The 14,596-nt window shown below is 38.0% G+C and overlaps 1 long non-coding RNA gene across 1 annotated transcript in view; it reads left to right on the top strand.

The window, feature by feature from the left end:
- Positions 1–4,117: 4,117 nt before the first annotated feature.
- The window catches only part of LOC138853701 (uncharacterized), a 178,871-nt gene continuing 168,392 nt past the window's right edge, over positions 4,118–14,596 (top strand). Inside the window, exon 1 of the long non-coding RNA XR_011392865.1 lies at positions 4,118–4,310. This is a non-coding gene — a long non-coding RNA (uncharacterized lncRNA). The remainder of the gene's footprint in view (positions 4,311–14,596) is intronic.

The following is a 14,596-nucleotide window of genomic DNA, read 5'->3' as shown; positions in this document are numbered from 1 at the left end:
AGTTAAATCATTTTAAAATAACTGGTAAATTAATAAAATTATCTTCATTCGCTTATTGGATAATTATTTAATAAAGACAAGCAGCGTTTGGAAAGTTTATTTCGGTACAATTTTACACAATTTTTGGATGATTTCAATTGTACTGCACAGTAATGTGTGTTTAAATTACCCCCAAAATTCAAAATGACTTATTTAAGATTTTATTTAGGCCTATGGGCCTTCAGAGCATTGTATGTTTTGTACATTAATTTTGAAATAGAACTGTATTTGTATTTGTAACATTTTTACAATGATCTTGAGGGCAAATAAGTGTTCTTATTTATTTTCCTTCCATCTCCACGGGGAAGTGGAAAAGAATCCTTCCTTCGTAGGTCATGCTTGTAAGAGGCGACTAAAATGCCTGGAGCAAGATGTTAGTAAACTCCCTCTGTTCTTCAGGTCGCCCCCTCAAGGAAGGTTCCTTGATGTTGGTGAGGGGCTCTTGATTTAGGGAATTGGATCTGTGCTCCAGTTCCCCAAATTAAGCCTGAATGCCTTCCACTTCCCCCCCCAGGCGCTGTATAATCCTCCGGGTTTAGCGCTTCCCCCTTGATTATAATAATAATCTTCAGGTCGCCCTGCCTCTGTGGAAGACGGCCGCCGGCGTGTTAAAATAAGAAGAAAGACACTGTTACATTAAACTCTAAAATTCAGTATATTCTCGTACATAATTATGAATTTCAACATTTAAAACACTCACTCTTTTTGTGGTGGGACTATGCTTAGTAACGCTATTCGTCTGACCAGTGTAGTTATTGAACCCAATAAACTAACACGTATACCTGGTATCCATCAAGGACTGGTTGAACTAGGCTCCTCAAGGGAGGTTCCTTGATGCTGGGAGGGGCTCTTGATCTAGGGAATTGGATCTGTGCTCCAGTTCCCTGAATTGATCCTGAATACCTTCCATCCCCCCACATGCGCTGTATAACCCTACAGGTTTAGCGCTTCCCTGTAATTAAAATAATAAATAAAATGGTTGAACTAGGACAGTGATCAGTGTGTCTTCCAACGAAGTCGGCTACACTGAAAGATATGTAATTCTTTCGATATTAAATTAAGTTTCCGAACATATTCTAAATTCAAAATGCCAAGAACAAGTGGAGTGATAATGCCTCTAGACAATTACTATAGTTCATAAACTGTGGTTGTAATCACTTGTAATATTAATGAAAACAGGGAAGATAAAGATCTGATCAGCACACGTCCACACTCCACTAAGTTTACTTCGCCTCATTATAAGTTCCTGTTAGTCTTTAAAGCATATGCCCGTAGATTATCATTTCATAAACCTTTAATCATTGCAGGTTCAAGTTACTTATATTTCCCGCCAGTTCATGATTATGTAACACCTGGTTCCCCGAGGTAATATGCCAACTCTTACTAACTACGCCCCTCAAGGAAGGTTCCTTGATGTTGGTGAGGGGCTCTTGATTTAGGGAATTGGATCTGAGCTCCAGTTCCCCGAATTAAGCCTGAATGCCTTCCACATCCCCCCCCCCCAGGCGCTGTATAATCCTCCGGGTTTAGCGCTTCCCCCTTGATTATAATAATAATAATAATTACTAACTACGAAGATACGTCTTTCTGGAAGCACATTCAAATGGAGCTTAGGAAGATCTGCTCTTTTTATATTCTTTGGGACGCTCATAGACAATCTTTCGAGGATGGAATCAGATCATTACCAGGAGCAGGAGTGCGTCTGAAAGTTGGCCTGATGATGAAAATACCAGGAAAATGTCAGAGTTCCTTAAGTACAACAAAAATCTTTCAGTGCCTTGGAGACCGATGGGTGATCTATCTATACATCCCCAGTGCTGATGAGAAGACAGTCAAGCACTGGGGACCAGGCCAAGACATGGATGAAGAATTTTACATTCGTGCTGCACATTCTTTAGGCTCTGAGTACATGTGGTCATTCAAACATTTTGGTGAGGACCTCCGACTCTGATGTAATCATTCATTCTTACTCACTGTTTTCTTTTCTCTGAAGCCACAACTGTTATCAACTGTGAAGTATTTCTCAGCAAAGACACTGAGAGGCATCAATGCATTATGTACATCAGGGACATTATTGAAACTTTAGGAAGAAAACTATGTACTGTGTACTGCCCTCCCTCTCTTTGCTGCGGTCACCACTGGCTGTGATTCAGCTTCTGACCATTTAGGAAAATTTATAATTATTATTATTATCATGACTATGCACTAAACCCACAAGTCATGCAGGTGTTAGGTAAAAGGGCACAGATGCAACCAATGACATTTTATTGCGGCAACGTTTTGATCTCGGAAAAATCCCTCACTTCTACAGCACATTTCTAACCTCATTAGTAGCATCTGTGACTGTTTACCTAACACTACCATTATTACTAGTTTCAGACCTGAGAGGCCGTTCAAAGCGCTTTTGTTGCAAAGCCTTGCAGAAGTGCCCTGATGATGTCATTGAGGCTATGGGTTCCTTCCAACTCTTTAATGGAATTAAGATGAAAGTCAACTTTTTAATTCCTCTGAGCATTTCACCATTCAGGTCTGCGGAGGAGACCCACCACTTTAGTGACCCACCGACTCTGAATGCTCTGTACCACCGCTATCAAAAGGCTCTCTACCAGGCCAGAATTTGGGTATCTATCCATGATCCATTTAGAGAATCAGATACCTGCCTGCTTGGTTTAAAATGAGTTGCAGGAATGCTTGTTTCACAATGGATTACCTTCCTATAAGTTGCAGCAGTGTGCTAGGAGCTGGTAAAGTGTGGTTGTCGTAAGTCATGTATGTAGCCAATTTTGGAGTATAACAAGAAGGGGCTAAAATGAACAATTCTTTGCAAATATTTGTGCAAAACTCTTCAACTTTCAGAAACGTTCTCTTATGTCTTCAGTTATGACTGTTTTAGTTGCTAATATAATTACTACTTCTTTTTCTGTTGGACTATAGATTAACAATGATCTTGCATAATTCCCTCTGCTGTACGTCTTAAGAAGGGTCGTGCATCTATGTCTGTATGCATGTGGATAAGACAGAGATATTGATTATCATATTATTTTTCGATTTTTTTTAACGGTTACAACAACTTTTATGTGATTCAGGTACATTTAGTGATAAAGCGAGTGGGAAAAATCATTCCTCAGGCCTTAAAACATAAAACGCTGAATAATTAATTCATGCCTGTATCTTATTTGGTTGCTATGTACAACAATGACAGCAAGTGATTTTCAGATGCCGACGGGGTTTCAGGGGTCCCTTGGACGTTGTATGGTGGCACCTACTTTACTAGATATAGTAGTGGTGGTGACACTTTACTAGTTATAATAGTGGTGGTGGCACCTACTTTATTAGTTATAGTAGTGGTTGTGCACTTTATTATAGCAGTGGTGGTGTTGTATGATGGCATCTACTTTACTAGTTATAGTAGTGGTGGTGTTGTATGATGGCATCTACTTTACTAGTTATAGTAGTGGTGGTGTTGTATGATGGCATCTACTTTACTAGTTATAGTAGTGGTGGTGGCACTTTACTAGTTATAGTAAAGGTGGTGGCATTTACTTTACTAGTTGTAGCAGTGGTGGTGGCATTTACTAGTTACAGTAGTGGTGGTGGCACTTTACTAGTTATAGTAGTGGTGGCATTTAATTTACTAGTTACAGTAATGGTGGTGGTACTTTACTAATTATAGTAGTGGTGGTGGCATTTACTTCACTAGTTACAGTAGTGGTGGTGGCATTTACTTTACTAGTTACAGTAGTGGTGGTGGCACTTTACTAGTTACAGTAGTGGTGGTGGCACTTTACTAGTTATACTAGTGGTAGTGGCACTTTACTAGTTACAGTAGTGGTGGTGTACTAGTTATAGTAGTGGTAGTGGCACTTTACTAGTTACAGTAGTGGTGGTGGTGATACTTTACTAGTTATAATAGTGGTCCCCAATGGAAATAAGTCATTCTGACTTTTTTGGGTTATCCTAGATTCTCTACACATATGCTGCTATGTATGATAATTCTATGTATCTGTATTTGTGTATACCTGAATAAACTTACTGGCACCTACTTTACTAGTTATGGTAGTGGTGGTATTGTATGGTGGTGCCGCGTGGTGGAGAGAGCATCAACTACGCCAGAACAACAATGGTCTGCAGCAGTGAGTGGTGATGTGTGTCTTGTGGTGTATCGTCTACCTCTCCCTTCTCTCTTTTTACCAATGAACATGAATTAAAAACGCCAGGGATATTATTTTCGTGCATGTGAACACCGACTAGAACCAGTGGGAGCGAACGGGGTAAGTAGAATGTGATGATAGAGAGAGGAGGCGAGGAAATACCAAGTAATGTTGAATCTTGCTGGCCAGCAGACTGAAATTGACGTAGTATAGTAAGCAGGAATGTTTTTTTAAGGGACACATTTAAGGTATTATACGAGAAGAACTTTCTTGTGATTAAATAATGTTCTTCACGAGATAAATATGTCTGCAGTTTTACTAAGTAATTTAGCCTCGGCAACAAATTTGACAAGATAATTTGTAAATTTTATATTACGCTAGAATTAACTTATATATATATATATATATATATATATATATAAATTTACATAAATTTATTTATTTATTTCACAATTAGAATAATAAAGTTGGGCAAAATGTATTGTGAGTAATTTTGTATTATATAGTCAGGGAGCAGTAAGGCTAAAATTTCCTCCTTTTACATGCTTATATCACTAGATTATTTTTATATGTAAAATATTTGTAATAATACCTGTAACCATAGTAAATTTGATGAATCTTAATCATAACTGTGCTCTGTTTTATGGGTTTAGCAGTGATAGACAATAGAATACCAGTGATCTCTCCGATGTTACCAAGTAAATGGTGGGTCAGAAATCTCTTGTTTTTTCCTATTAACAAAGATTTCTGTGCATCAATTTAGTTAAAATATTGGCAAGCACTAATCTGATATAACCTAGCATCACCCAAACCTGACATAAACCTAAATTACCTTGTTACATATTGTAGTTATATTTTATTAAGTCACCGAAACTAGTGCCTATCTCTGCTAATATTGGTAATTTGAAAAGTGGCCATAAAATATTTGAGAAAAACTGTGCCTTTTCCGGATAACATGTAAATTTTTGAGGTTGCCCTGCCAAGATTTATAATTTACTACAGTTACAAAATGAGATTAAACTGATACTCGTAGTATAACATTTTTCATTTTTCATGAAGGCAGGATGATCCAACACAGAAAACTCATTCACTGTCACTTGTGTCCCAACCAGTTTATATTATATATATTTTTTTTATTATTATCACACTGGCCGATTCCCACCAAGGCAGGGTGGCCCAAAAAAGAAAAACTTTCACCATCATTCACTCCATCACTGTCTTGCCAGAAGGGTGCTTTACACTACATTTTTAAACTGCAACATTAACACCCCTCCTTCAGAGTGCAGGCACTGTACTTCCCATCTCCAGGACTCAAGTCCGGCCTGCCGGTTTCCCTGAACCCCTTCATAAATGTTACTTTGCTCACACTCCAACAGCACGTCAAGTATTAAAAACCATTTGTCTCCATTCACTCCTATCAAACATGCTCACGCATGCCTGCTGGAAGTCCAAGCCCCTCGCACACAAAACCTCCTTTACCCCCTCTCTCCAACCTTTCCTAGGCCGACCCCTACCCCGCCTTCCTTCCACTACAGACTGATACACTCTTGAAGTCATTCTGTTTCGCTCCATTTTCTCTACATGTCCGAACCACCTCAACAACCCTTCCTCAGCCCTCTGGACAACAGTTTTGGTAATCCCGCACCTCCTCCTAACTTCCAAACTACGAATTCTCTGCATTATATTCACACCACACATTGCCCTCAGACATGACATCTCCACTGCCTCCAGCCTTCTCCTCGCTGCAACATTCATCACCCATGCTTCACACCCATATAAGAGCGTTGGTAAAACTATACTCTCGTACATTCCCCTCTTTGCCTCCAAGGACAAAGTTCTTTGTCTCCACAGACTCCTAAGTGCACCACTCACTCTTTTCCCCTCATCAATTCTATGATTCACCTCGTCTTTCATAGACCCATCCGCTGACACGTCCACTCCCAAATATCTGAATACATTCACCTCCTCCATACTCTCTCCCTCCAATCTGATATTCAATCTTTCATCACCTAATCTTTTTGTTATCCTCATAACCTTACTCTTTCCTGTATTCACCTTTAATTTTCTTCTTTTGCACACACTACCAAATTCATCCACCAATCTCTGCAACTTCTCTTCAGAATCTCCCAAGAGCACAGTGTCATCAGCAAAGAGCAGCTGTGACAACTCCCACTTTGTGTGTGATTCTTTATCTTTTAACTCCACGCCTCTTGCCAAGACCCTCGCATTTACTTCTCTTACAACCCCATCTATAAATATATTAAACAACCACGGTGACATCACACATCCTTGTCTAAGGCCTACTTTTACTGGGAAAAAATTTCCCTCTTTCCTACATACTCTAACTTGAGCCTCACTATCCTCGTAAAAACTCTTCACTGCTTTCAGTAACCTACCTCCTACACCATACACTTGCAACATCTGCCACATTGCCCCCCTATCCACCCTGTCATACGCCTTTTCCAAATCCATAAATGCCACAAAGACCTCTTTAGCCTTATCTAAATACTGTTCACTTATATGTTTCACTGTGTGTATATATATATATATATATATATATATATATATATATATATATATATATATATATATATATATATATATATATATATAGTTAGTACAGTGCCTGCACTCTGAAGGAGGGGTGCTAATGTTGCAGTTTAAAAACTGTAGTGTAAAGCACCCTTCTGGCAAGACAGTGATGGAGTGAATGATGGTGAAAGTTTTTCTTTTTCGGGCCACCCTGCCTTGGTGGGAATCGGCCAGTGTGATAATAAAAAAAAAAAAATATATATATATTATATATATAATTTTATTTATTAGCACTGCCATTTCCCACCGACGAAGGGTGACCCAAAAAGAAAGAAAAAAAAAATTTCATCATTGTTCAACACTTTTACCATCATTCATACATAATCACTGTCTTTGCATAGGCGCTCAGATATAACGGTTAAATGTCCCTCCAACCTGCCAGTATCCCAAACCTCTCCTTTAAAGTGCAGGCATTGTACTTCCCACCTCCAGGACTCAAGTCTGGCTAACTGGTCTCCTTGAATCCTTTCACAAAATATTACCCTGCTCAAACTCTAACAGCTCATCAGGTCCCAAAAACCGTTTGTTTCCGTTCACTATCTAACACACTCGCACACACGCTTGCTGAAAGTCCAAGCCTCTCGCTCTCAAAACCTCCTTTACCCCCTCCCTCCAACCTTTCCTAGGGTGACCCCTACCCCGCCTTCCTTCCAGTACAGATTTATACACTCTCGAAGTCATTCTACTCTGTTCTGTCCTCTCTAAATGACCAAAGCACCTCAACAACCCATCTTCAGCCCTCTGACTAATACTTTTAGTAACTCCACACCTCTTCCTAATTTCCACACTACAAATTCTGTGCATAATATTTACAACACACATTGCCCCTAGACATGACATCTCCACTGCCTACTGCCTCCTCCTTGCTGCAACATTTACAACCCATGCTTCACGCCCATATGAGAGTGTTGGTACCACTGTACTCTCATACATTAATTTCTTTTCCTCCATGGATAACGTTTTTCTCTCCACAGATACACCTCAAAGCACCGCTCGTCTTTTTTCCTTCATGAATGTTATGGTTAACCTCACACTTCATAAACCCATCTGCTGACAAAGTCACCTCCCAAATATCTGAACACATTCACTTCTTCCATACTCCTTTCCTCCAATGTTATATCTGATTTTTCTTTATCTAAATTGTTTGATACTCTCATCACCTTACTGTTATCTATGTTCACTTTCAACTTTCGTCCTTTACATACCATCTCAAACTCGTCCACTAACCTTTGCAACTTTTCTTTAGAATCTCCCACAAGCACAGTATCATTAGCATATACATATATATATGTCATACCAAATAGGTAAAACTTGTGATTTTGGCTTAAATAACAATGCTCTTCTTGCTGAATAAGGTAAATGAAAATTTGTGTATGCACTAATTTCACAAAAATCGTTCTGAACCTAATGAAAAAAAAATATTTAATTGTCTGCTTATTATTAAATTATTGTAAACTTGTCTAAAATATTTTAGTTGGATTAGGCTAAATTAATCTGCTCTTGTTATAATAAGGTTAGGTAAGTTTTCTAAGGTTATTTTTGCTACAAAATTATTAATTTTAACTTTAACATAACTGAAAAAATATATCTTCAAACATATAAGAGAAAATTTTAGAAAGGACTTTAATTTTAAATGAGTTCTTGTTATTTGACCAGTTTTACCTATTGGGCACTGTGTGTGTGTGTGTGTGTGTTTGTGTGTATATATATATATATTATATATATATATATATATATATATACATACATATATATACACACAGTGGACCCCCGCATAACGATCACCTCCGAATGCGACCAATTATGTAAGTGTATTTATGTAAGTGTGTTTGTACGTGTATGTTTGGGGGTCTGAAATGGACTAATCTACTTCACAATATTCCTTATGGGAACAAATTCGGTCAGTACTGGCACCTGAACATACTTCTGGAGTGAAAAAATATCGTTAACTGGGGGTCCACTGTATATATATATTATATATATATATATATATATATATATATATATATATACATATACATATACATATACATGTACATATACATACAGCCAGCCAGCCTCTCCTCGCTTAGCGATAGCGATGTACTCATTTACCAAAAACTCAAACTTACGATGGGCTCTCTGACCAGTATGTGTACCTAAATAATGTATATTAGAGCCAGTTTCCTCTATTCTGTTTATTACAACATAGCCTCTCCTCACTTAGTGACGTACTCGTTTATCGACACCTCGGACTTACGATGGGCTCTCTGAACAGTATTCATACCTAAATAATGTATATTAGAGCTGATTTCCTCTATTCTATTTGTCAATATGCAGTACTACTGTATAAACATTTAAAAATATTATACCAGAAATGTTATAAATAGTGCAATGGTGACATTAAAACAATATCAAAGATGGTTGACTCAAACCCAATACCATTATAGTATGCTTCTCGCTGAGCGACGAATTCGTTTACCAACGAGGACTTAGGAATGCATCTCTGTCATTAAGTGAGGAGGGGCTACGTGTATATGTATGTATGTGTATATGTATGTACGTATATGTATGCATCTCCGTCATTAAGTGAGGAGGGCTACATATATATGTATGTATATTACATATACATACATTATATAATATATATATATATATATATATATATATATATATATATATATATATATATATATATATATATATATATATATATATATATATACACATATATATACACACACAGTGGAACCTCAAATATCGAATTTTCTTCGGTCCAGAAGGCTGTTCGAGTGCCACTACCGAACGAATTTATTCCCATCAGGAATAATGTAAATTACATTAGACCATTTAAGACCCTCAAAAATACACTTATAAAAGCAATTACAAAAATACACTTACATAATTGGTTGAGTTGGGAGCAGTTCGATTTTTGAGGTTCCACTGTATGTATGTATATATATACAGTGGACCCCCGCATAACGATTACCTCCGAATGTGACCAATTATGTAAGTGTATTTATGTAAGTGCGTTTGTACGTGTATGTTTGGGGGTCTGAAATGGACTAATCTACTTCACAATATTTCTTATGGGAACAAATTCGGTCGGTACTGGCACCTGAACATACTTCTGGAGTGAAAAAATATCGTTAACCGGGGGTCCACTGTATATATATATATATATATATATATATATATATATATATACATACAGTGGACCCCCGCTTAACGATCACCTCCAAATGCGACCTATTATGTAAGTGTATTTATGTGAGTGCGTTTGTACGTGTATGTTTGGGGGTCTGAAATGGACTAATCTACTTCACAATATTCCTTATGGGAAAAAATTCGGTCAGTACTGGCACCTGAACATACTACTGGAATGAAAAAAGTTCGTTAACCGGGGGTCCACTGTATATATATATATATATATATATATATATATATATATATATATGTATATATATATATATATATATATATATATATTATACACCAATTATGTAAGTGTATTTTTGTAAGTGCTTTTATAAGTGTATTTTTAAGGGTCTGAAATGGACTAACCTAATTTACATTATTCCTCATGGGAATAAATTCATTCGGTAAAGGCACACGAACAGCCTTCTGGACCGAAGAAAGTTCAATATTTGAGGTTCCACTGTATATATATATATATATATATATATATATATATATATACAGTGGACCCCCGCATAACGATTACCTCCGAATGCGACCAATTATGTAAGTGTATTTATGTAAGTGCGTTTGTACGTGTATGTTTGGGGGTCTGAAATGGACTAATCTACTTCACAATATTTCTTATGGGAACAAATTCGGTCAGTACTGGCACCTGAACATACTTCTGGAGTGAAAAAATATCGTTAACCGGGGGTCCACTGTATATATATATATATATATATATATATATATATATATATATATATATATATATATTATTTTATTTTTTTTATTATCACACCGGCCGATTCCCACCAAGGCAGGGTGGCCCGAAAAAGAAAAACTTTCACCATCATTCACTCCATCACTGTCTTGCCAGAAGGGTGCTTTACACTACAGTTTTTAAACTGCAACATTAACACCCCTCCTTCAGAGTGCAGGCACTGTACTTCCCATCTCCAGGACTCAAGTCCGGCCTGCCGGTTTCCCTGAACCCCTTCATAAATGTTACTTTGCTCACACTCCAACAGCACGTCAAGTATTAAAAACCATTTGTCTCCATTCACTCCTATCAAACACGCTCACGCATGCCTGCTGGAAGTCCAAGCCCCTCGCACACAAAACCTCCTTTACCCCCTCTCTCCAACCTTTCCTAGGCCGACCCCTACCCCGCCTTCCTTCCACTACAGACTGATACACTCTTGAAGTCATTCTGTTTCGCTCCATTCTCTCTACATGTCCGAACCACCTCAACAACCCTTCCTCAGCCCTCTGGACAACAGTTTTGGTAATCCCGCACCTCCTCCTAACTTCCAAACTACGAATTCTCTGCATTATATTCACACCACACATTGCCCTCAGACATGACATCTCCACTGCCTCCAGCCTTCTCCTCGCTGCAACATTCATCACCCACGCTTCACACCCATATAAGAGCGTTGGTAAAACTATACTCTCATACATTCCCCTCTTTGCCTCCAAGGACAAAGTTCTTTGTCTCCACAGACTCCTAAGTGCACCACTCACTCTTTTTCCCTCATCAATTCTATGATTCACCTCATCTTTCATAGACCCATCCGCTGACACGTCCACTCCCAAATATCTGAATACGTTCACCTCCTCCATACTCTCTCCCTCCAATCTGATATTCAATCTTTCATCACCTAATCTTTTTGTTATCCTCATAACCTTACTCTTTCCTGTATTCACCTTTAATTTTCTTCTTTTGCACACCCTACCAAATTCATCCACCAATCTCTGCAACTTCTCTTCAGAATCTCCCAAGAGCACAGTGTCATCAGCAAAGAGCAGCTGTGACAACTCCCACTTTGTGTGTGATTCTTTATCTTTTAACTCCACGCCTCTTGCCAAGACCCTCGCATTTACTTCTCTTACAACCTCATCTATAAATATATTAAACAACCACGGTGACATCACACATCCTTGTCTAAGGCCTACTTTTACTGGGAAAAAATTTCCCTCTTTCCTACATACTCTAACTTGAGCCTCACTATCCTCATAAAAACTCTTCACTGCTTTCAGTAACCTACCTCCTACACCATACACTTGCAACATCTGCCACATTGCCCCCCTATCCACCCTGTCATACGCCTTTTCCAAATCCATAAATGCCACAAAGACCTCTTTAGCCTTATCTAAATACTGTTCACTTATATGTTTCACTGTAAACACCTGGTCCACACACCCCCTACCTTTCCTAAAGCCTCCTTGTTCATCTGCTATCCTATTCTCCGTCTTACTCTTAATTCTTTCAATTATAACTCTACCATACACTTTACCAGGTACACTCAACAGACTTATCCCCCTATAATTTTTGCACTCTCTTTTATCCCCTTTGCCTTTATACAAAGGAACTATGCATGCTCTCTGCCAATCCCTAGGTACCTTACCCTCTTCCATACATTTATTAAATAATTGCACCAACCACTCCAAAACTATATCCCCACCTGCTTTTAACATTTCTATCTTTATCCCATCAATCCCGGCTGCCTTACCCCCTTTCATTTTACCTACTGCCTCACGAACTTCCCCCACACTCACAACTGGCTCTTCCTCACTCCTACAAGATGTTATTCCTCCTTGCCCTATACACGAAATCACAGCTTCCCTATCTTCATCAACATTTAACAATTCCTCAAAATATTCCTTCCATCTTCCCAATACCTCTAACTCTCCATTTAATAACTCTCCTCTCCTATTTTTAACTGACAAATCCATTTGTTCTCTAGGCTTTCTTAACTTGTTAATCTCACTCCAAAACTTTTTCTTATTTTCAACAAAATTTGTTGATAACATCTCACCCACTCTCTCATTTGCTCTCTTTTTACATTGCTTCACCACTCTCTTAACTTCTCTCTTTTTCTCCATATACTCTTCCCTCCTTGCATCACTTCTACTTTGTAAAAACTTCTCATATGCTAACTTTTTCTCCCTTACTACTCTCTTTACATCATCATTCCACCAATCGCTCCTCTTCCCTCCTGCACCCACTTTCCTGTAACCACAAACTTCTGCTGAACACTCTAACACTACATTTTTAAACCTACCCCATACCTCTTCGACCCCATTGCCTATGCTCTCATTAGCCCATCTATCCTCCAATAGCTGTTTATATCTTACCCTAACTGCCTCCTCTTTTAGTTTATAAACCTTCACCTCTCTCTTCCCTGATGCTTCTATTCTCCTTGTATCCCATCTACCTTTTACTCTCAGTGTAGCTACAACTAGAAAGTGATCTGATATATCTGTGGCCCCTCTATAAACATGTACATCCTGAAGTCTACTCAACAGTCTTTTATCTACCAATACATAATCCAACAAACTACTGTCATTTCGCCCTACATCATATCGTGTATACTTATTTATCCTCTTTTTCTTAAAATATGTATTACCTATAACTAAACCCCTTTCTATACAAAGTTCAATCAAAGGGCTCCCATTATCATTTACACCTGGCACCCCAAACTTACCTACCACACCCTCTCTAAAAGTTTCTCCTACTTTAGCATTCAAGTCCCCTACCACAATTACTCTCTCACTTGGTTCAAAGGCTCCTATACATTCACTTAACATCTCCCAAAATCTCTCTCTCTCCTCTGCATTCCTCTCTTCTCCAGGTGCATACACGCTTATTATGACCCACTTCTCGCATCCAACCTTTACTTTAATCCACATAATTCTTGAATTTACACATTCATATTCTCTTTTCTCCTTCCATAACTGATCATTTAACATTACTGCTACCCCTTCCTTTGCTCTAACTCTCTCAGATACTCCAGATTTAATCCCATTTATTTCCCCCCACTGAAACTCTCCTACCCCCTTCAGCTTTGTTTCGCTTAGGGCCAGGACATCCAACTTCTTTTCATTCATAACATCAGCAATCATCTGTTTCTTGTCATCCGCACTACATCCACGCACATTTAAGCAACCCAGTTTTATAAAGTTTTTCTTCTTCTCTTTTTTAGTAATTGTATACAGGAGAAGGGGTTACTAGCCCATTGCTCCCGGCATTTTAGTCGCCTCATACGACACGCATGGCTTACGGAGGAAAGATTCTTTTCCACTTCCCCATGGACAATAGAAGAAATAAAAAGAACAAGAGCTATTTAGAAAAAGGAGAAAAACCTAGATGTATGTATATATATATATGCATGTGCGTGTCTGTGAAGTGTGACCAAAGTGTAAGTAGGAGTAGCAAGATATCCCTGTTATCTTAGCGTGTTTATGAGACAGAAAAGAAACCAGCAATCCTACCATCATGCAAAACAGTTACAGGTTTTTGTTTCACAGTCATCTGGCAGGACGGTAGTACTTCCCTGGGTGGTTGCTGTCTACCAACCTACTACCTACATATATATATACATATATATATATACATATATATATACATATATATATACATATATACATATATATATATACATATATATATACATATATATATATATATATATATATATATATATATACATATATATATACATATATATATATATTATATATATATATACAGTGGTACCCTGAGTTTCGGCCATAATTCGTTCCAAAAGGCTGTTCGAGTGCCGTTACCGAACGAATTTGTTCCTATAAGGAATAATGTAAATTAGATTAGTCTGTTTCAGACCCCCCAA

This window comes from Cherax quadricarinatus, chromosome 37, assembly GCF_038502225.1.
Source record: "Cherax quadricarinatus isolate ZL_2023a chromosome 37, ASM3850222v1, whole genome shotgun sequence".
Lineage (NCBI taxonomy): Eukaryota > Metazoa > Arthropoda > Malacostraca > Decapoda > Parastacidae > Cherax > Cherax quadricarinatus.
This window is presented reverse-complemented; position numbering and strand designations above follow the sequence as displayed.